Here is a 23,256-nt window from a genome sequence, read left to right on the forward strand (position 1 = left end):
GGAAGGATGCAGCCTGGTAAACAAAGTGCTCCAGGGCTGGGCATAACTGGTTCTGGCTGGGTTCAGTGACTTGTAGCTTCTGAGAACAAAGACTTTTGGGGTATAAATATCTGTGCCCCAACCCCTACAATTTGTATTGCTCCTGGACAACAAGAAGAACCTCTGTCCGTGTAACTACAGGAATCTGCAGGAGAAGGACTGTCCTTGTGCTTGTGTGCTGTTTCTTGGACTGGCCTGCAGTGGTTACTACTGGACTTGGAAGAAGAAGAAAAGGACTTTGAAGGAACTTTTATTTTTGCTACAGCAATCACCCAAGGGCTAGAAGAGAGCTAGCCTCCTGCAGGAGTCTCAGGCACATCAGACTCCACCACCAGCCTCCTGTTTCCTCCTAGCGAGGATTTCTATCTGCAGGTGAGGCTCCTGTGAGTTCCAGGGCCTCTAGTTCTACTGTGGAGAAAAGAGCACTGAAAATCGTCGCTAACCCCTGTTAGCGAGCCGCTGCAGATGGAAAGCGTGAGGAAAATCATCGCTCCGCTGCCGCCGAGTGCTCGCTACCGGAGATCATTGCATCACCTGTCGGCGGGCCTGAAAACACTTGTTAACCCGAAGATTATCGCATTACCTATCAGCGGGCCCCAAAACGCTCGCTAACCCAAGTTTATTGTATCACCTGTCTGCGGGCCTGAAAGTGCCCGCTATCCCGAAGATTATCGCATCAACTGTTAGAGGGCCTCAAAACGCTCACTAACCAAAAATCATCGCGCTAAGTTCATCGCAGCGCGGACGCCGAGCGTTCGTGATTTCCCCCGCATCGCATCAGGATCGTCTCTCCCTTGCGGAGCGCCATTTTCTTTCATCGCAGCAAGATCGCACACGTAACAGGCTCAGCGCATCATCCTCCCTTAGCGGCAAGGATTTTATCGCATCGCCGGCTCCGCGTCCAGAAGTTTGTCGCTTTGTTCTGCCCGCAACCCAGCACATCATCCTCCCTTGCGATAAGGATTCAACGCATTGCTGGATAGCGTGAGGAAATTTATCGCTCCAACTCCTTAGTGACATTTTTGTTGCTTTGCCATGGAATCCAGATACCTTGTGAGTAAAAGGGTCGCAGAGACAACTGCATTGAACTGAACATCCCTTTGTGCACCTTGAACTATTTTTGCAGCATTTTTAGAGTAACCCTATTTTCTTAGTATTGTGGATTTTTACTGTTATTGGTCTTGTGTTAAGTCTATATAAATATACTTATTTTTTATAACTACTTGGGTGTCCCTTTGTAGTGTTCCTCATTGTGTTACTGTGTATGGTCATAAATGCTTCACACACTGCCTCTGAGATAAGCCTAGCTGCTCGTGCTACGTTACCACAGGGTTGAGCAGGGGTTATCAAAGGGTTTAGGCTGCTTACTCTGACTTAGGAAGAAGGGTCCCTACTTGGACAGTGGCCAGCCATTGCCAACCAGAGACCCCCATTTCTAACAGTTTTCTTTAACCTATTACCATAAGGGGTTGTTAGGACTGATACAACGTGCCCACTAGAACTAGTGGACAGCATATATCAGGCCACCTTCTCACATTGGTGGCAGCGTGTGGGATTCCAGCTTGCTATTGTTTTACCAGATAATCCCAATTGAATTGATCAACTGAAAACCACTAAAGGTACCTGAGGTACATATAATATCAAGTTTAGCTACAGTAAGTTCTACTGAACTTAGAGTTGTGTGTTAAGGGATAGCACACCCTTTCTACAACTCAAGAGAGTTTAGTAGGCCATACTAGTATAGGTAGTGCAGTACACCACACCACACCACATTAGTAATGTCTAACCAGCCTGGAACCAGTGAGCTCCTTCCCTATAAATATGAGGATCTCTCCTTTGCTCAGCTAAGGGCCTTATGTTCCATTAGGAAGCTGAAGACAGGCAAAAGTCCATCCACCCAGCATCTCATAAAGATACTTAAGCTGGATGATATCACATGGCCTAGTGGGCCTGATGGGATAGACAGTGTGGGTCGGGCAGCACCTGAGGTGGGCCTAGGGGTAGCAATTCCCCTGACCCTACTTCTGATGCTGACCAGACTGGTGACAATGACCAGACTCTGGTGAACCCAGATCTCCTGGATGAGGATTAGGAGGATGACAATAATACTCCTGCCTTTATTCCTCCAGGTAGGCCTAACAACAGGGCTAGAAGGGATAGGTCTCTGTCAAGGGGATCTATCCAGTCTAACTCCTCTATAGGGACCTCTGTCTCTTCTCACAGAGGGAGGGAAACCTCCCAGGAGAGGAGCGAGAGACTGCTGAAGTATGCACAAGACAAGTTCAACCTCAGAAAGCAGCAGATGGCCTTAGATAGGGAAGCCCTAGAGCTCTACAGAGCTAGTAAAAAGAAGGGACTAGAGTCCCTTGGTGGCAGCAATTTCCCTAGAGATAGGGAGAGGTCTAATGACCATAGAAACCTAAGTAAGAATGTCCCTCCCTACCAGAGTGGGGATGACATCCACAAATGGATAACTGCCTTGGAGAGGGCCTGTACATTACAGAAGGTCCCTCAAGGTCAGTGGGCAGCAATATCATGGCTCTCCTTTGCAGACAAAGGTAGAGATAAACTCCTCACTGTAAGAGAGGAGGATGCTGATGATTACAAAGTCTTGAAAAGTGCACTAATAGATGGGTTTGGCCTAACCACTGAACAATACAGGTTAAAGTTCAGAGACACCCAAAAAGCACAAAATCAAGACTGGGTTGACTTTGTTGACTGTGCTGCTAAGGCTCTGGAAGTTTGGTTATTGTGCAGTAAAGTGTGTGAGTTCAAAGATTGTACAATCAGATAATGAGGGAGCAGATTCTTAATAACTGTCAAAATCAGCTGTTGCACCAGTACCTGGTAGACTCTGATCTGACCTCTCCCCAAGAATTGGGAAAGAAGGCAGACAAATGGGTCAGAACCAGGGTGAGGCAGAAGGTACAGAACCAAGGTGGTGACCCAATGAAACAAGATTCCAAAAACTCTGTCAAGGGTGGGGACAAGGGTAAAGATCAGAAGTCTTCTCAAGGGCCCCAAAAATCTTCTTCAGGTGGGGATTCACAGGCAGGAAAGGGTAAAGGCCAAAAGAAACCTTGGTGCAAAATCTGTAAACAGAAAACTCACTGGACTAGTTACTGCACCAAGGCCAAAGAAAATACTCCAGCCCCCATCAATGCCCCTAAGGCACCTGCTTCCCCTAGTGCAGTTACACTTGGTGGAGGGAATACGCAGAAGAAGGGTGTAGTAGGGTTGACCCTGGGTTCTGAGATGGACTATGGCCTAGTCAGAGTACCAACTCAGGCTGGGCTTGTCAGTGATGGGAGCATGGATATGTCCCACTTTGTGAGTCCCAGTAACTTGGGCAAATACAGACAGCAGCCTTTAATAAATGGAGTAGAAGCTTGAGCATTCAGGAACACAGGAGCAAGTGTCACAATGGTGACAAAAGATATTGTGGATCCTGGGCAGATTATACTTGGTGAAATGTACCAAGTGACCAATGCTAGCAATGTCAGAACCGACCATTCTCCGGCAGTTGTTAACTTCTCCTGGGGAGGGGTAACAGGCCTTGTGATAAGTGCAGACCTACCAGTACAGTGCTTGCATGGCAATGATCTAGAGATTTCAGCTTGGGCTAAAATGGAGCTCAGGACACATGCAGAAATGTTAGGGATCCCTGCACATGTCTTTGCTGTGACTAGGGGTGGGTGAAATTTGCGATATTTGCAATTTAGCGCAAAAATGTTAAAAATCTCCGCAAACACGCCGGAAATATCGCGAAGACGCGGACGTTTTTTTCCCGCCTGTTCGCGGTATTTTTTGCGTGATTGTGGGTCGCCAACTTACCCATGCGGTTGCTCACGGGCGCGGCCATCTTGTTTTCACTTGTCCCGCCCTCTCGCGATGCTTACTTCCTGTTCCGGGTCGCGCAATGCATGTTCGCGCCCGTTCGCGGTCCATATTTCCTGTTCGCGACCGCTTTTACTTGATCGCGTTGCTTTTTGCTTGCTCAGGGAGAAAATATCGCGCAAACTTGCGCACATGGTCGCAATGGGCGCGGCCATCTTGTTTTTCACTCTATTGCATGGTTCTGGGGCCTGATTTTGAATCCTCCAAAAATCTTTTCAATCCTTTGTTTATAGCCACTTTTTTTGGATCTTTCTTACTTATTATTTCTCTAACTATTTTCCAGCTTCTATATTTTTGGTTTTTGTCTACTTTTTTTTTGTTTTTTAGCTACTTTTTCTCTCTTTCTATTGCCTGCTATTTATTTCCTTTACTCCTTTATTTTTTTTACCTTTTCTTTCCCGCCCCGTCCCCAGAACCATGTCTAAGGGTAGGGCTGTTCGCCGTCGCAGCCAGAGCCGCGACCGCCTTCCTTGCGGAAGGCGGCGCCCACAAGAGGTGCAGGCACGGGCCTTATTTGGGGAGGTGGAGTTGGCTGCACTAATTTTCTTTGTGCAGCGCCACCTCCCCTCAACCCTGGCAGCAGGTGGCAGGCCTGGGTCCGGGTACAGACTCCGGGAGCATCGGCAGCGATGGGGGAAGGTGCGCCGGGCAGTGTCGCGCTTCTCTGGCGTCCGGCGCACCCAGGCGCAGCTGACGCACCGGTGGTCCGACATCCTGGACCGTGAGCAGGACCTGCTGGACCTGCTAGGAGTGGAGGTCCCGGGGCTTGGTGAGTACTTATTTAATTATTACAACTTTGTGTCTGTTCTTCTGCTCTGTGTTATATATTGCGAATATCTTTTTTTCCTTCCAACCAGCTAGAATGTTGCTGCTTACAATACATTCCAGGTTAATAACGTTTAAAAGTCTTCTGTGATTATGACACAGGTGCTCTTCTGCGCTACTACTAATCTTACTTGTTTGCAGCTTTGCGTTTGCGCTTGCTTAGCGTGATTCTTTACGAGTTTATTTTAGAGAAATTAAGTTACGTAATGCTACAGTGACTCTGGTCCACTCCTTACTTTGTCCTGTCACTAATAGATAGGGGCGGATTGATACTTAGGTTTAGGTACTTTGTATGAGCTTCTAATTTGTTAGTGGTATGCGTGATGCCCCCTCACTCAGTTACGTGACGTGCTGCTAGTACAGCAGTCTTTATTAGAACCTTTTCTAGTTTGTTCAATGATTGGTGGTAGGCTTAGCAGTTAGCACTAGCAGATAAGCATCAATCAATCAAACCAAAATTTGGTGTATACAAAAAATGTAGTCATGTGTCCTCCATGATTTGACCATATGCTTTGTTGAGGAATACAGTGCAAATGCATACTTAATGTACTACAATTGGCATGCCTGGAATAGGTGGGCTCGGTTGTGTGGTACGTTGTACTTAGGCTTAGTTGTAACTTAGTATTCTGGAATCAGAATGGAAGACTGGATTACTGTTGATAAATAGTAACTTAAGTAGTCGAACTGCGAATCCCCCGATATTACTTGTTGACCAGATGAGATCAGTCAATTTAGTTATTACAATTGTTGTTTACATAAGTGTTTTTTGACCGTTGTTGAAAAATATTGTATTTGTTTGACACCATCCATCAATGTTTGTCTCTTTCTTATATCTTTCCTGTTCATCAGCACCCAGGGGCAGACAGACAAGGAGTGGGCAGTTGGCGGGACAGTCAGAACACCACCAGGAGGACACCGCTGAGGGCTCCTCTGCTGGCCCCAGTAAGTCTTCTTGTTTTTAATAATATTTCTTATTCCATAACTTTTGCTGCCCCATATTTTTCACGAACTATTGTTTGTTTCCAAATGCTATTTTTTTACCACCAATTATCCTTCGATCTGTACGGTTTCAAAAATCTTATCCCTGCCTCCGCTATGATGACTCTCAGTACTACTACTACTACATACTATCAGTCTGTCTGTACTGTAGTAGCTAGTCTTGCCCAGTTGGCCAGTGCCACTCTTTATGTGAAAGGTTGTAATATAAAACTCATATTCACCAGTAGCTCGAGCCATTGAGTCCAATCCTTTGGGTCATCGTCTTGTACTACTTTTACCCTTATTGATCTTGAGTCTTTGTTAATCTTGAGGCTTTGAAACCAGATTTATTACTATTTTGATATGATAGCCTATAGGACATACTACTGTTGTAGGGACCTTGCACATACACAGACATTTGCACCAGAAAATAGGTCTCGGAACCCTCCCCCCAAGATACCCAACAAGTAGACAACCCAGAACATAACACACCCAACCTCTCAGTCGTGGAAGCAATGCACATGCACACCCTTACTTTAATTTGCTCACTCGTGTAAGTTAGTCCACACCAAATACCACCAAGTCTATGTAAGTTCAAAATGTTTATTTCAAATTGAGAAGCTCTGTACACTGTTTTATTATAAAATGTAGCACCAGCCGGAAAATCAATAACATTAAAACAATATACATTGTTACACTTATACAGTTGGGGATTAAATCATGATAACTGAACAGTGGTGGAAGGCAGCACCACCATCCCCTAGGAATTTCGTTTATATAAATTTATAAATGAATATGTGAGTGAAGGGACCCCTCACCTTAGAAGAACCTAGTACTGGTAGTTGTTGCATCATTCAGAAGCTCTGGTTCGTAGAAGGGAATCTTCTGTCTGTAATGCGAAAAATGAAATGGTGTGCATTAGTATATTGCAACTTGCAAGCATTTCTCAGCCGTGCCAACAAGGTAGCATTTATGGATAAGCAATATGGACTAACAGTAACAGTAGTACACCAGTACTTCCTAAAAAAATGGCTTCTTAATGTTTTTGTTAACCGCTTGTACGCAACGCGTAGACTAGACAGTAGCAGTGTGAGGCAAGTAATGTGGGCTCAAAGGTGTCTTATACAAGAAGCTGCAAGGTAACGTCACATGTGCAAAAATAAAAGACACAAAGGTAAAATGGTAGCATGGCTAGGGCTAATTAGGCAAAGGCTACAATGATCATATATAACTATTAGTGTCTACTCTACTACGACCTGATTTGTACTAGTGATGTATGTTAGTATTAACTCATTTTTCAACCTTGCTACTGATCAATAGGGGGGAGGTGTATATGACGCCTAATAAATGTGTAATGTTTTCTAGGTGCACTACCGACCACCATTGGGTAAATTAAATATATTTTTCTACGTTACATGCAATGTTGTTAATGTTTTGTAGGTGGGGTAACTGTTTTACATCACACTGTTTCCTTGCTGGTGCATGGCCGCCCATAGCATGTGTTTGATTTAAATAATTGGCTGCCTGTATAAGACACAAACAGATAGATGCGACACACCTCACTCATTGACTTGTCCTTCTAGTACTTTCAGTCTGTCCTCTAGTCTATGCATTCTTTGTACTGGTGTGTGAAAATGAAATCATTGACAACATGTCCATTATTAATTCTGCCTCCCCCAAACTTCTCCCTTACCGGTGCTTGATGTTTATGTCCAACTGTGGCACAGCACTGGCTGCATGGTGAAGATGGTTTCCTTTTTCATACATGCCATGATTGGGGTGGTGGTGGTGGTAGCATAGTAGTAGTAGTAGACACTGGCAGGGCGGCAGCATTTGCAAAAAAAGAAAAGGAGACAGTCAATGGCCTTTGAGAGACTGTTAGAGGAGTAGTAGAATGAAGTACAGTACAGAACTTACCGAGCAATAATAATATGCTCAAATATTTGACAAAAAAACATAATGGTGGTTGGGATAGCCTACTAGACAGAGTTACAAACTATAGTTGTGTCGAGTCACTTGACTAGGCCTACAGCCTAACAGTTAGTGCTGTATATGAGGAATGACAACAAACAAATCCGGCAATTCATGCTGAGGTATATGTTCCTTTGTGAAATAAAATAACCTCTGAAATATCCTACTCATGGGTGGGCAAGCAGAAGAAGATCATCGCTCTGCCTTGAAATTGAAGTAGTGTTGCTTTCACCACATCCGCCCCAGCATGTGTGTGATTAAGTATTGGTGTACATTTAATTTAGTTACACCTCGACAATAAGTCACACAGCCCGGGGGAAGAGGGTTAGGGTTTGTTGAATGTATGGGAAGGGGGTTTTTGGGAAAGGTTTGACATAGAAAAACAGTATGCATACATAGACAAACAAACGACAATCATTGAAGACTACATATCCATATGTTAAGGGAGAAAAAGGCAATGCATGCATGATGATGAGAGACCCGGATTACATACACTTCTAGTTCTTGTTCTGTTCCGGCTTTAATACTTTTACAGATAGCAAATAGAAATTTTAAATATTGGTAGGGAAGAATCGTAAACACAGAGCAAACCTAATGATGATAATAACAACTCCAAGAACACACTGTTGTAAAGATTGTATACAAAATATTAATCAAATTATTTAAAAGAAGATAAAAGTGGATACTGTTACTGTGTTATCCTGGTCAAAAATGTGGACTGGATTTGCATCTCGGCATTCCTCTTGCTCCTCTCGTCCATCAATCTTGGGTGTGTCGCCTCGCCACTCGCCACTGCCCAGCTGGAAAAAAAAAGGTGATTTATTGGTAAGGTAATTATGCATTGTAATGTTTTACAAAGTTTAGGGCAAGGCCCGGCCTGTAATTGTAGATGGAAAACCAAAGGGGATATTGAGAAAGAAAGTTAAAACAAATGCACAAGTTATGGTGTAGTGCAACAAGAACACTTTCCGAGGTGGCATGTATGCATCATCTCTACTACTCTAGTCTGTTTCCAGCATTGACCTTCAACATTAACAGAAGAGAGCAGGCCCACAGTGCTTAGCAGTAGCACATCCTACGTTAACACTTTAGAGTCCTTTTTTTTTTCCTCAAAGAGTTGGACAAACGCAAAGCACATTATCCATTCCAAACATTGCATTTTACAGTTTCAGTTAGTAAAATCAATGCACTGCAGTCATCCCACCGCTACACTCTATTCCACTTCTACACAGACATTTGTGTCTGCTGTGGTTGTTGTTGACGTGTTTACCTTTATGCTTTTCCGTTTTATGCCACTCATGAAACTTCCTCCTGACTTCATCATCATCTCCGATACTTTTATTGACTGACTGTGAAGATTGGCCTGCAGTATAAGTAAAATTTTTATGACACAACAAGAGTAGAAATATAAATATTACTGACTTGAGTCATTCTTTATTGTGTACAGAAAGATAGATTACTAGTACACTTTGACTTCACTTTGTGCACAACAAACAAACAACGAAAACACAAAGACCAATCGCTCTGAGTCAGGTGTCCAATGCATGCCATTAATTGTCATTACCTGTTCCTTCTCATCTTAAGTTAACGGGCCGTCTATTTCGCCATCATCATGATGGACGGGTCTGATGTGTCAATCATACTCATTGCGCAGATTGAGTGAGTCCCCTTCCTGTATTGAATTAAAAGCAATGTATCACCTAGCTGTAGGAGAAGTACAAATTTAATATTTGCAATAAGGGGACAATTGAATTTACCTTGCGTTAAGTTTAGTGTGTTCTGTAGAAAGTTGATTAGTGGCAGTGCACAATTACATAAATTCATGCACAACAAACACAACAAAATCTAAATCATTCAGTCTGCGACTCTGCGTCCAATGCATGGCATCAATCATTACCTGTTCCATCTTATTTTCAGTTAATGGCCAGTCTCTCTCGGCTCTGAAAGGAGGATAGCTATAGTAGTCATCTGATTCATGCTCTACTTCTTTTGGAAGGACTAGGAAAGTTTGAATTTGTTGTTACCATCATCCAATCATCATTCATGAGGGAAATGGAATTGAGCAGGAGATTCAGTATGATGGAGCGGAGGGGCTGGATTCGGAGGACTGTACTGTCAAATAGCAGACACCTGAAACTTGTATATTAAATTAGAAGAGTAGAAGACGGTGGTAATGGATTTGTTGTGATTCACAAGTTTATAACCGGAACGACAGACACATAAACAAAGGGGGAAAAAAGGGAGGAAGACAGTAAGTGCGAGCCTAATTGTCAGGGAAGTATAGCTCGTCCTCAAACTCTGGGGGTTCAGCCAGTAGTAGGTAATCATCTGACACAATACTTCCGTCACCTGAGCCGCTGTCCTCATCTTCCTCCATTGCTTCATGTATTGTGTAATTCGGTGGTATGAAGTGCTGATTCATTTTGATCATTGTTGACCTCTCCACGTTTTTTTGCCATAGACTGGTCCTTCTCAATGTTACAATGGAACCAGCAGCACTGAAAACACGTTCGGAAGAGACACTTGCGACAGGGCAAGCCAGATAGCTTATCGCCAGCCTGCTGAGCTGTGGCCATTCAAACCTTTTTCCTATACCAATACTGCAATGGGTTTTGATCAATGTACACCTCTGTTGGGTCGTCCAGATAGGCCTGGACCATCCGCTCAATGTTCAGGGTTGCTGCTGGTAAGCTTTCGTGCTGTTTTTTCTGTGCATCAGCACTGTGCTTATTAAAGCCTAACTTTAGATACCAATCCTGTAATGATAATGATTGTACTCGGCCTAATGATCCAGTTATTGTTTCTGTGGTCGATAGTGATGGTGAGTGTTGTGATTGTGATCCAAACGCACTGCCCTCAGCCAACGAATTTGCACTTGATCCTGCATGGCCTGCTTCAGTACTTCTTGTGGGTTGATCTTGCGGGCTTTTAATTAGCTGCCGTTTGTTTTCCAACTTCCTGGCTGCTTCAGCTATACAACTTTTGTAGCGGGCAACATCAATGTCGGAAAAAGCAAAGAATGTCTTCAGTGCTAATTTTGCACGTGGATCCAGAATTGTGGCACAAATGTAATGTTCTTGTGACAAAATTTTATTTTGTATCCTTACATTTTCAGCTAAGCGCCGGGATAAGCTCTCCACCAAGTCATGGGCTTGCCTTCTGTCCTCTACACCTTTGTATGATTCAGACACATTATTCAGCTCATGCTCTAGCATTTGCAATAATGGGATAGCTTGGCCCATTGTACAGTCCTCCTTGCTGACTTCACATGTGAAGACCTCAAAAGGAGACAGCATCTCAGTTAGGCATTTAATTAGGGTCCATTGATCCATCTCAAGGTTCATGCCTTTAACACTAGCATGACAGACGATCAAGCATGTAATACGTTGAGTTCCAACGTGTTGCCACCTCCTGGATGAGTGCCTTGACTGGCATCCTTTGTTCAGGTTGGATGATCCTCAGCTGCTTCCGAGCTTTAAAAGAATGGCTAAAATGAGTGCATATTCTTCGGCAGATGGCCAGTAAATTGCTGACTATGGGTTCTTTTTTAAGAAAGTCTTGAACTATAATGTTTATGCCGTGCGCCAAACACGGAACCCTGAAATAGGAACCAAGTTCCATGGCCTTAAGTACATTACTGCCATTGTCTGTGGCAACAAAACCAATACCAAGCCCTCTGGGCCGCAGCCATTCCAAAACCTTGGTGCGAAACTCGTGTAAAATGTTTTCAGCCGTATGAGATTTCTCCACGGCGCACATGGCTACAGTTGCATGTTTCCGAGTACCTTCAAAAATCGCAGCTGTGTCAACAACACCTCGTGCAGATAGCTTATCTCTAACCCCCACAAAAGAGATCCAGTGTGCAGTGATGCACATGTAATCTGTGGCTTGGCAACTGGTCGACATGTCTGTTGTCAGGTGGATATTGTGCACAGCACTCTGCTGCAAAGCTTGTCCAACCAATTCCAGCACATCATGATGTAGTGCCGGAACAGCAATTCTTGCGAAATAGGACCGGCTGGGAACCTTCCATTTAGGGCAGATGGCAGACACTAATTCAAGAAAACCCACCCCTTCCACAAATGAAAAAGGAAGAAGGTCCAGCGCTAACATTTTAGCAAGCTTCGCATTGTACAATCGTGCCGTTGGGTGGTTGCGTTGGAACTGCCCCTCCAACCTAAACATGCTCTTAATGGTAGGCTGGATTACTTTCCTTTGTGGTTCTGTTTTCATTAACCCACTAAGGCTCAACGACACAGATTGTCTCATTGAGGTAATCGGTCGCCTTGGTGTCTCACCCTGACTCTGAGTATGGCTCTTACTGCGGTGCCACTCTGATGTTACTGAGGAGTATGTGGGCGTTACCACTGCACTACTGGGGACAGGGCTAGAAATGCCTCCCTCTTCTTCACCTGCCACCACAATAATATCGCTCCCTGATTCATCCTGGCCAACTTCAATGGGTTGAGTTTTTCTACTTTCTTTTAACTTAAGTAGGTGATCCTCCCACACAATAGTGTGGTGTATTCTTAGATGACTTGCTTGTCCTCCGGTACCAAAGTTTGTACCAAGCTTACCACGCCGGACACCTTGACGACAAATTGAGCAGATAGCAACGTTCTCCTCCTTGGTGCTAACAGCAAAGAAGTCCCAAACTGGGGAGGAGAACTTTCTGGCACTGCTGGATGTTCCACTTTCAACACCAGATGAACTGGAGGGGGTGCTTGAAATGTGACCCTGTGCACCTAGACTGTGACTTTTACTACCACTACCTACTGAGATGCTTGAGCTGGATGTAGGTCCCTGCCGGGCCTTGGAAAATATGGCAGCTGGAGGTAGTGGTGGTGTAACCTGTGTTGGTGATATTCGTGCTACATCCCGCTCAGTAGCAGCCTTTCTGGATAGGGTAAGAATGTTGGTCTCCAATCCCTTTGGGGCGGGAGTAATGTGCGTGATGACTGGCTCGTCTTCATCAACATCATCACCCCCCTCTTTTACATCTACCTCTATAACTCTAAGTTTTTCTGGGACCTTCATTTTCAGAAGCATTGTCTTGTGGCGTATATCACTCTCAGACTGAGCTGGTGGTAGGCAAGTGGCATCACGATCATCAGAAGCGGGGCTTGAAGAAGAAGATGGTGGACTAAGCCTCCTTTCCCTTGCTGGTGGTCTGGAAGACAATAGATCTTCTGAAACAGTGGTTTCACTTTGCTCCACTTTGTCTGCAGGAAGCTCGATTTCCTGAAATGCCCCTACGTCAGGAGCAACAACTACTATGGTTGGCTGTTGCGGCGGCTGCTGCTGTTCTTGTTGCGGCGGCTGCTGCTGCTGTTCTTGTTGCGGCGGCTGCTGCTGCTGTTCTTGTTGCGCCGGCTGCTGCTGCTGATCTTGTTGCGGCGGCTGCTGCTATTCCTGTTGTGGCGGCTGCTGCTGCTGTTCTTGTTGCGGCGGCTGCTGCTGCTGCTCTTGTTGCGGCGGCTGCTGCTGTTCTTGTTGCGGCTGCACACTGATCTGCTGAGTTTGCGCCTGCGTTGAACTTGATTGTGTACTACTTTGCGGTAATGACATTTCTTCAACATCGCTGCTCGTTAGTAGACTGGCTACCTCTGCGACACTAAAGCCCTTGGGCCTAGGTTGGTGGGGTTGGACCGCTGTGCTGCTCCCAGCTTGGTTCCCGGACAACGCTGCTGCAGGCGTAACTTTTTTGGTGCCAAAAAAACATTGGCCGGCACACCACCAGTCGTGGTTAATGGCGCTTCCTTTTTCTGTTCCTTCTTCTCACCGGCAACTTTCTTGGTACTGGACCTGGTACCTTTCTTTGGGGCCATCTTCTTCAGATGTCAGGCAGGATGCAGATGCACAACAAGTTCTGGTCACACGTGGACGTGATGCGCAGCAGTACTTCTGTCTGTCTGGCAGTACAACGGGTAGCCGGGTGATGCTGATGACACCTCCTACTCTGTCTTTTGTGCACCTAAAAGCAAATAACCAGTAGAAGAACATCAGTGAAATGTTGCATTTGTTGTTGTGGTTCAGTTACTTAGTACTGTACTAGTGCAAACAAAAGATAGTCTAGCCATTTATGACTTTTTTTTTAACTAGGGCTATGTTATACTACTGTGTACAGCCACGCACTACACTCTCAGGAGGGATAGGAAAGTTAATTATAATAACCACCAAAATAAAAATGTAATGGAAGTGGGGTGGACCCTATTTGACAATAAATTATTTGAGCATCTCAGCATCCATGGAGGTGCTGCTGGCAAAGGGGGTGTATGGATGGAAGCAGTAAGCCAAATAGCCAATAGGAAAACCATGCAGGCCTATGGCAAAAGCAGGACACTAATAACTCCCAGTCCAAACACAAATAAAGGCCACCACCCACATGGACACTCACAAATCACAAACAAGCTGGGGGCCTGGGAAACACCCTGAGCTGACAAAAGGCCTATAAAAGCCAGGTAAAGGATGCATGCTATAGCACACTGCTCTGCCTTTTTAATTCAACAAAATGTAAATACAAACATTTACAGGCCCCAAAAAGGTCTGCAGGGTGCATGCATTGCACACCAACACACCAGTGACCAGACACATACAACAAAAGCATGTCTTTAAGACAACCAACATCAGAAAGGCCACCCCCAAAAAGCACACTTCCCCAACTCAATCCAATGCCATCCATGCCCTAAATGAAGTCTAAAATAAATTCAACAGACCACACAGAAAACACATGATTAATAAAGCTGTGGCTACCTGCTCTGATCCTAGTGGATGAAAGCAGGCCTGTTGGCAGACAAGGCCAGGCAAGCTTGCAGGCCTAGGCTTCAAAATGACCACCAGCCACATGGCCAGGCCCAACAACATCAGAAAGGCCACCACCAAAAAGCACACTTCCCCAACTCAATCCAATGCCATCCATGCCCTAAATGAAGTCTAAATTCAACAGACCACACAGAAAACACTAGATTAATAAAGCTGTGGCTACCTGCTCTGATCATAGTGGATGAAAGCAGGCCTGTTGGCAGACAAGGCCAGGCAAGCTTGCAGGCCTAGGCTTCAAAATGGCCACCAGCCACATGGCCAGGCCCAACAACATCAGAAAGGCCACCCCCAAAAAGCACACTTCCCCAACTCAATCCAATGCCATCTATGCCCTAAATGAAGTCTAAATTCAAGAGACCACACAGAAAACACTAGATTAATAAAACTGTGGCTACCTGCTCTGATCCTAGTGGATGAAAGCAGGCCTGTTGGCAGACAAGGCCAGGCAAGCTTGCAGGCCTAGGTTTCAAAATGGCCACCAGCAACATGGCCAGGCCCAACAACATCAGAAAGGCCACCCCCAAAAAGCACACTTCCCCAACTCAATCCAATGCCATCCATGCCCTAAATGAAGTCTAAATTCAACAGACCACACAGAAAACACTTGATTAATAAAGCTGTGGCTACCTGCTCTGATCCTAGTGGATGAAAGCAGGCCTGTTGGCAGACAAGGCCAGGCAAGCTTGCAGGCCTTGGCTTCAAAATGGCCACCAGCCACATGGCCAGGCCCAACAACATCAGAAAGGCCACCCCCAAAAAGCACACTTCCCCAACTCAATCCAATGCCATCCATGCCCTAAATGAAGTCTAAATTCAACAGACCACATAGAAAACCCTTGATTAATAAAGCTGTGGCTACCTGCTCTGATCCTAGTGGGTGAAAGCAGGCCTGTTGGCAGACAAGGCCAGGCAAGCTTGCAGGCCTAGGCTTCAAAATGACCACCAGCCACATGGCCAGGCCCAACAACATCAGAAAGGCCACCACCAAAAAGCACACTTCCCCAACTCAATCCAATGCCATCCATGCCCTAAATGAAGTCTAAATTCAACAGACCACACAGAAAACACTAGATTAATAAAGCTGTGGCTACCTGCTCTGATCCTAGTGGATGAAAGCAGGCCTGTTGGCAGACAAGGCCAGGCAAGCTTGCAGGGCTAGGCTTCAAAATGGCCACCAGCCACATGGCCAGGCCCAACAACATCAGAAAGGCCACCCCCAAAAAGAACACTTCCCCAACTCAATCCAATGTCATCTATGCCCTAAATTAAGTCTAAATTCAACAGAGCACACAGAAAACACTAGATTAATAAAACTGTGGCTACCTGCTCTGATCCTAGTGGATGAAAGCAGGCCTGTTGGCAGACAAGGCCAGGCAAGCTTGCAGGCCTAGGTTTTAAAATGGCCACCAGCAACATGGCCAGGCCCAACAACATCAGAAAGGCCACCCCCAAAAAGCACACTTCCCCAACTCAATCCAATGCCATCCATGCCCTAAATGAAGTCTAAATTCAACAGACCACACAGAAAACACTTGATTAATAAAGCTGTGGCTACCTGCTCTAATCCTAGTGGATGAAAGCAGGCCTGTTGGCAGACAAGGCCAGGCAAGCTTGCAGGCCTTGGCTTCAAAATGGCCACCAGCCACATGGCCAGGCCTAACAACATCAGAAAGGCCACCCCCAAAAAGCACACTTCCCCAACTCAATCCAATGCCATCCATGCCCTAAATGAAGTCTAAATTCAACAGACCACACAGAAAACACTAGATTAATAAAGCTGTGGCTACCTGCTCTGATCCTAGTGGATGAAAGCAGGCCTGTTGGCAGACAAGGCCAGGCAAGCTTGCACGCCTAGGCTTCAAAATGGCCACCAACCACATGGCCAGGCCCAACAACATCAGAAAGACCACCCCCAAAAGGCACACTTCCCCAACTCAATCCAATGCCATCCATGCCCTAAATGAAGTCTAAATTCAACAGACCACACAGAAAACACTTGATTAATAAAGATGTGGCTACCTGCTCTGATCCTAGTGGATGAAAGCAGGCCTGTTGGCAGACAAGGCCAGGCAAGCTTGCAGGCCTAGGCTTCAAAATGGCCACCAGCCACATGGCCAGGCCCAACAACATCAGAAAGGCCACCCCCAAAAAGCACACGTCCCCAACTCAATCCAATGCCATCCATGCCCTAAATGAAGTCTAAATTCAACAGACCACACAGAAAACACTTGATTAATAAAGCTGTGGCTACCTGCTCTGATCCTAGTGGATGAAAGCAGGCCTGTTGGCAGACAAGGCCAGGCAAGCTTGTAGGCCTAGGCTTCAAAATGGCCACCAGCCACATGGCCAGGCCCAACAACATCAGAAAGGCCACCCCCAAAAAGCACACTTCCCCAACTCAATCCAATGCCATCCATGCCCTAAATGAAGTCTAAATTCAACAGACCACACAGAAAACACTTGATTAATAAAGCTGTGGCTACCTGCTCTGATCCTAGTGGATGAAAGCAGGCCTGTTGGCAGACAAGGCCAGGCAAGCTTGCGGGCCTAGGCTTCAAAATTGCCACCAGCCACATGGCCAGGCCCAACAACATCAGAAAGCCCACCCCAAAAAAACACACTTCCCCAACTCAATCTAATGCCATCCATGCCCTAAATGATGCTTGAAAATGAAATACATTCAAAAAACACCAAAAGGAACAGTTGCTTAATCATGCACACACCCATGAGGCCATGCCCATGGCTAGCTCGGGCCTACTACTACTACCCACAACATTTAAAAAAAAAAAGGAATGATGATAGTTATCAAAAATAAATTGCAGTTACAACAACTGCAATGCCCACAATCAAACAGACACAACAACCACTTACTTGTAAAATATCCAATTCCAAAAATCCTCAAATCCAATTGCAATGATGCAGCAGACAAAAAGAGTGATCTTTCCAGCTCCAAATCCAAAGGCAGAATGAGCAGGAGATGGACAAAGCACTGGGAGGAGCCTGCTGGACAGGAACAGGAAGTTGGAGATTCTGTGTCACTTCCTCCCTCTCCCCACCTTTTTAAAAAAGGACTCCTTGCACAAAAAAGGCCAGCCAAATGTCAATGTGAGGAGTTGTTTTCATCCAAAATCAGCATTTGCAGAAGGTTTCAGGATGCTAGAGCTGATATTCCTCTCCAAATTGAAAATTTTACATGTTCTAGTTCTCGAGCTTCACATTACTTCCGCCGGCGTGTCGAAAATGACATGATCGCGTTCTCTTCGTCCCTGTCGCGTTGGATATGACGTGTTCGGGGTCTCTTTCTCCTGTTCGCGTTCGATTAGACGTGCCTGCGTCCTCACCCTCTCGCTCGCGGTGTAGAATGACGTGTTCGAGATCTCAATCTTCTCATACTCGCGCGGTGCATGATCGCGAGAAGAATGACGTTTTCACGCAACAAATGATGTCATCGCTCGACAATGCGAGCGCAAACTGTTGCGAGACAGCGCAAAATGGCTACCAACAATCCAATAGCTCGTGGAGAACGCGACCGGGTCGGGAAAACTTGACAGCGAACGCGGGGATTCAGGTAAGGCGATCGCGCGCACGCAAGAATGTATTTTTTTACAGCACGAGCAAGAAAGAAATTATCGCTAAGCTGCGGAATGCGGAAATTTTGACATTTTCGTGCTTTCCGCGGAACGCGAAAATGCCAAATTATCGCAATTTCCGCGAACGGAACGGAATTTTGGCCCAGGCCTAGCTGTGACCAGGTCACAGGCTAAAATGTCTAAAACTGGACAGGCCCTGGATTCTGGAATAATGGACCAGGTACCTCACAAGAGGAGGAACAGTAGAGTTAAGGCAGAGCCTTCCCACCTGTCTCAGTATACTGATCAGTCTCCTCAGGGAGATGATCTTGAGCCTGAAGAAGGAACTGTCCCAGAGCAGCTTGAACCTGCCCAGGTTGAGTTCTTGGGGACAGGGGGCCCTTCCAGGTCTGATCTGAGCCAGGAGCAGAAAACCTGCCCCTCTCTTGAAACCCCCAGACAGCAAGCTGCTGATGAGGCTGCTGGGAATGCTAGTGGCACCCATAAAGTTTATTGGGATGATGGACTCCTTTCCTCAGAGAGTAGAGACCCCAAGACTGGTGCATCCAGGAGGTTGGGAATACCTCTGAAGTTTAGGGGTTTCCTATTGGCACTAGCCCATGATATTCCCCTAGCAGGACACCTGGGCCAGAACAAGACTTGGGACAGAATTGTTCCTCACTTTCACTGGCCCCACATGTCTGAAGACACAAAGGAGTTTTGTCGCTCCTGTGTAACCTGCCAAGCCAGTGGCAAAGCAGGTGGCACTACAAAGGCACCCCTGATACCACTACCTGTGGTGGGGGTGCCCTTTGAAAGGGTAGGGATTGACATTGTTGGTCCTATGGATCCCCAAACAGCATCTGGGCACAGATTTATACTGGTGGTAGTGGATCATGCTACCAGGTATCCAGAAGCAATTCCCCTAAGGACCACTACAGCACCTGTAGTGGCAAGAGCTCTCTTAAGTGTGTTCTCAAGAGTAGACTTTCCTAAGGAGGTAGTATCTGACAGGGGTGCAAACTTCATGTATGGTTACTTGACTGCTATGTGGAAGGAGTGTGGAGTGAACTACAAATTCACCACATCCTATCACCTACAATGCAATGGTTTAGTTGAGAGATTCAACAAAGCCTTAAAGGGCATCACAGAGAAGCTTAGGGGAAAATGGGACCTGCTCTTGCCCTGCCTTTTATTTGCATAAAGGGAGGTGCCTCAAAAGGGAGTTTGCTACAGCCCATTTGAACTTTTGTTTGGACACCCTGTCAGGGGTCCATTATGTTTGGTCAAGGAAGGATGGGAGTTACCTCTCAAACCCCCAAAGCAAGACGTAGTGGACTATGTACTTGGTCTACACTGCAGGATGGCTGAGTGCATGAAAAAGGCAAACAAAAACCTTGAGGCTAGCCAGGAACTGCAAAAAGCCTGGCATGACCAAAAGGCTGTACTGACAGTTTACCAGCCAGGACAGAAAGTGTGGGTGTTGGAGGTTGTGTCCCCAGCAGCTCTCCAGGACAAGTGGAGTGGACCCCACACTATTGTTGAACAGAAGGGAGAGGTTACTTATTTAGTAGACCTAGGAACTCCCAGGAGTCCCCACAGGGTTCTCCATGTCAACAGGCTAAAGCCATATGTGGACAGGGCTGACATGGGCTTGTTCATGGCAACTGATGAGGGACAGGAGGAAGAGAGTGACCCACTCCCTGACCTCCTCTCACAGAACCCTGATGATGGGTCAGTTGATGGTGTAGCCTTGGCAGGCAGCCTCACTGCCCAGCAACAAACTGATTGCAGACAGGTGCTCAATCAGTTCAGACACATGTTCTCACTGACTCCAAGTCAGACTACCTGGTGCACTCATGAAGTGGACACTGGGGACAGTCTGCCTATTAAAAATAAGATTTATAGTCAACCTGACCATGTCAGGGACTGTATCAGGACATGAGTCCAGAATATGTTGGATTTGGGTGTTATTGAACCCTCAGGTAGCCCTTGGGCTAGTCCAGTGGTCCTTGTGCCAAAACCTCACACCAGTGTTGGAAAAAGAGAGATGAGGTTTTGTGTGGACTACAGGGGTCTCAATGCAGTCACTAGGACTGATGCCCATCCAATACCAAGGGCAGATGAGCTTATAGATACTTTGGCCTCAGCCAAGTACCTTAGCACATTTGACTTGACAGCTGGCTACTGGCAGATCAGACAAGCTGATGATGCAAAGCCAAAGACAGCATTTTCAACCCCTAGTGGGCACTATCAATTTGTGGTAATGCCCTTTGGTCTGAAAAAGGCACCTGCCACTTTCCAAAGGTTGGTGAATACAGTTCTCACAGGTCTGGAAGCCTTTAGTGCAGCATATCTAGATGATATTGCTGTCTTTAGCTCCACCTTGGAGGATCACCTGGTCCACCTAAGGAATCGTTTGGAGGCCCTGCAAAAAGCAGGCCTAACTATTAAGGCTACTAAGTGCCAGATAGGGCAGAGACAGGTTGTGTACCTGGGCCACCTTGTAGGTGGAGGCCAGGTTCAACCATTGCAGATCAAATTCCAGACCATAATGGAATGGGTTGCTCCAACTACCCAGACTCAGGTGAGAGCCTTCTTAGGCCTGACTAGGTACTATAGGAGATTTGTCAAAGGGTATGGATCAATAGTGACACCCTTGAATGACTTAACTTCTAAAAAGATGCCCAAAAAGGTTCAGTGGACAGCTATCTGTCAAAAGGCATTTGATGACCTGAAGCAGGCCATGTGCACTGCTCCCATTCTGCAGAGTCCTGACTACTCCAAAAAGTTCGTGGTCCAAACAGATGCATCTGAATTGGGGGTAGGGGCTGTACTGTCACAATTGAATGATGAAGGTCAGGATCAGCCAGTAGCTTGCACAAGCAGAAGGCTGACCCCTAGAGAGAAACGTTGGTCAGCCATTGAGAGGAAGGCCTTTGCTGTGGTTTGGGCTCTGAAGAAGTTTAGGCCATACTTGTTTGGTACTTACGTCCTTGTTCAGACAGACCATAAGCCCCTCTTATGGCTGAAACAAATGAAGGGTGAAAACCCCATACTGCTTATGTGGTCCATTTTACTGCAGGGGATGGACTTCACAGTGGAACATAGACCTGGGAGCAACCATGCCAATGCAGATGGACTCTCTAGGTATTTCCACTTAGAACATGAAGACTCAACTGGTCAAGGTTAGTTTAATGTCCCTGCATTTGGGGGGGGTTGTGCAGGAGAGTAGGATCTGCTTCACATGGGTACCCCCATATTTGCTGGTGTTTCACTGTTTTTCAACCTTAGTCTGGCTGTGGCCCTGCTAATCAGGACCACGGTCTAGCTGCTTCCTCTCTAAAATGGTTTGCATGTGCATTAGGTACATATCTAATTGGATTCTGGAGTGCCGTATAAGCCCCTAGTATATGGTATACTATGTACCTAGGGCATAGGTACCTCAGAGGCCTACCAGGGGCTGAAGCATGTATTATGCCACCCCTGGGAAGCACTCCAAAATGACACCACAAGGTCTGCTACTGCAGCCTGGGAAAGGGTGTGCTTGCACCCCTTACTGTGGTATACGCTACCTATATCCACATATATATACAGACACATATAAACCTATAAGCCACTCCTATGGCAGGCCTTAACAATCCTGAAGGCAGAGTGCTTGGTTTTGTGTGAGAGGGTGCACAAGCATGAGCTGAGCCCCTCTGCAGCTTTCAGAAATCCTTCCCTATGGCTGTTCTGTGATACAGCCATACCATATACTCTTAAGTGCATTATAACCTCGCGGTAATGCTAACTTTGGAATGGCTGCATCAAAACATGTTGTGTTTGGTGTCAAACGCTTTGGAATACTACTCCCCCCGCCCGCCAATTCTGGCGGCAGGGGTAGCATTCCACCCTTCTAGAGGGAAAGACATGTTCACACTGGTCAAACCCGGTAGGACTTCCCTGAGCCCTGGCTTATCAAAATGGATACCTCTGCCACAGACACAGGTCTGGCCTTCTGCTGCTGACCAAAACTCCGGCAGGGGAGGCCTGGACAATAGGTTTCCTGTCGCAGGGAGGTGTAACCACCTCCCCAGACAGGCAGATGTGTATTGGGGCTGGGCGGGAGCACTCTCTGGTGCTTTGAAGTCCTGCACTAATCCAGTTCAGACCGGTTGCAGGGGCAACCTGCCCCTGCTCTGGCACGAAACTGGACAAAGGAAATGGGTGTAACCACCCCTATTTCCAAGCCTACCCATAGGTGAGGCCTTAGAGTTAGTCCATCCCCTAAACTTACTATAAGTATAGGAATCCAGTCCCTAGGACTTTAGATTACCCTGGACGAAACTTTGCAACATATATCCTGGACCTTCGACTTTCTATCACGACTAGAATACGGAAGAAATCTCCCTTGGGGTCAAGGAGTGTCTCCCCTGCTTGGCAGGCACCAAAGAAGCAACAGACCGGTCTGCATCGCTGAAGCTCCCGCCGGATGCCGAAGTCTTTGCATCACCAGAGGTGGATTTCCAGACTTCCCCGAGGCTACCCTGAGTCCACAGCAAAGCTGAGGCCCATGGCTATCATGGGTGATGTGGAACCGTGACCGCTGGACACCGTGATCTTTTGCAGCAACAGCATCTTCCTGGTCCTCCTTGAAGTTGTGCTTTGGACTCCGAGTAGCCCCGGCCTTGAGCACCTTCTGCACTGAAGATTGGTGGCCTCCACTCCACGAGTGACCCGTGGGACAGTTTCAAGTGTGACTGCTTGAGGCTCCTTTGCGATCACTAGCCCGTTGGCTAGCAGGTCACCACGAAGGCAACTCCTCTTCTGCCTGGGCTTTTCTGGTTGCTCCAGATGTTCCCTGACTTACCCTTGCTGGGTGAGTCCCTCAGACGTTGCTGGTCTGCACCGCAGTACTTTCTCTGAATTCCTGTGACTTGCCGTTGCCAAGGCTTGTTGGGTCCAATCTGGTCGCCAACACCGCAGCACTCGACAGACTTTGTAGGACAGCTCGAATCCAGCTCATGGACTTTGTCGACACCTCCTGGACCTCGTGGCTGAAGAGTCAAGACACCCATCAACTCACCTGAAGCACCCGACATCTGTGGGCATTGGTCCATCCTGCCCTCGGTCACTGGCTAGTGACCCAGACTCTGTCCCCTCTGCTTTGAGG

This window comes from Triturus cristatus, chromosome 2_1, assembly GCF_964204655.1.
Source record: "Triturus cristatus chromosome 2_1, aTriCri1.1, whole genome shotgun sequence".
Lineage (NCBI taxonomy): Eukaryota > Metazoa > Chordata > Amphibia > Caudata > Salamandridae > Triturus > Triturus cristatus.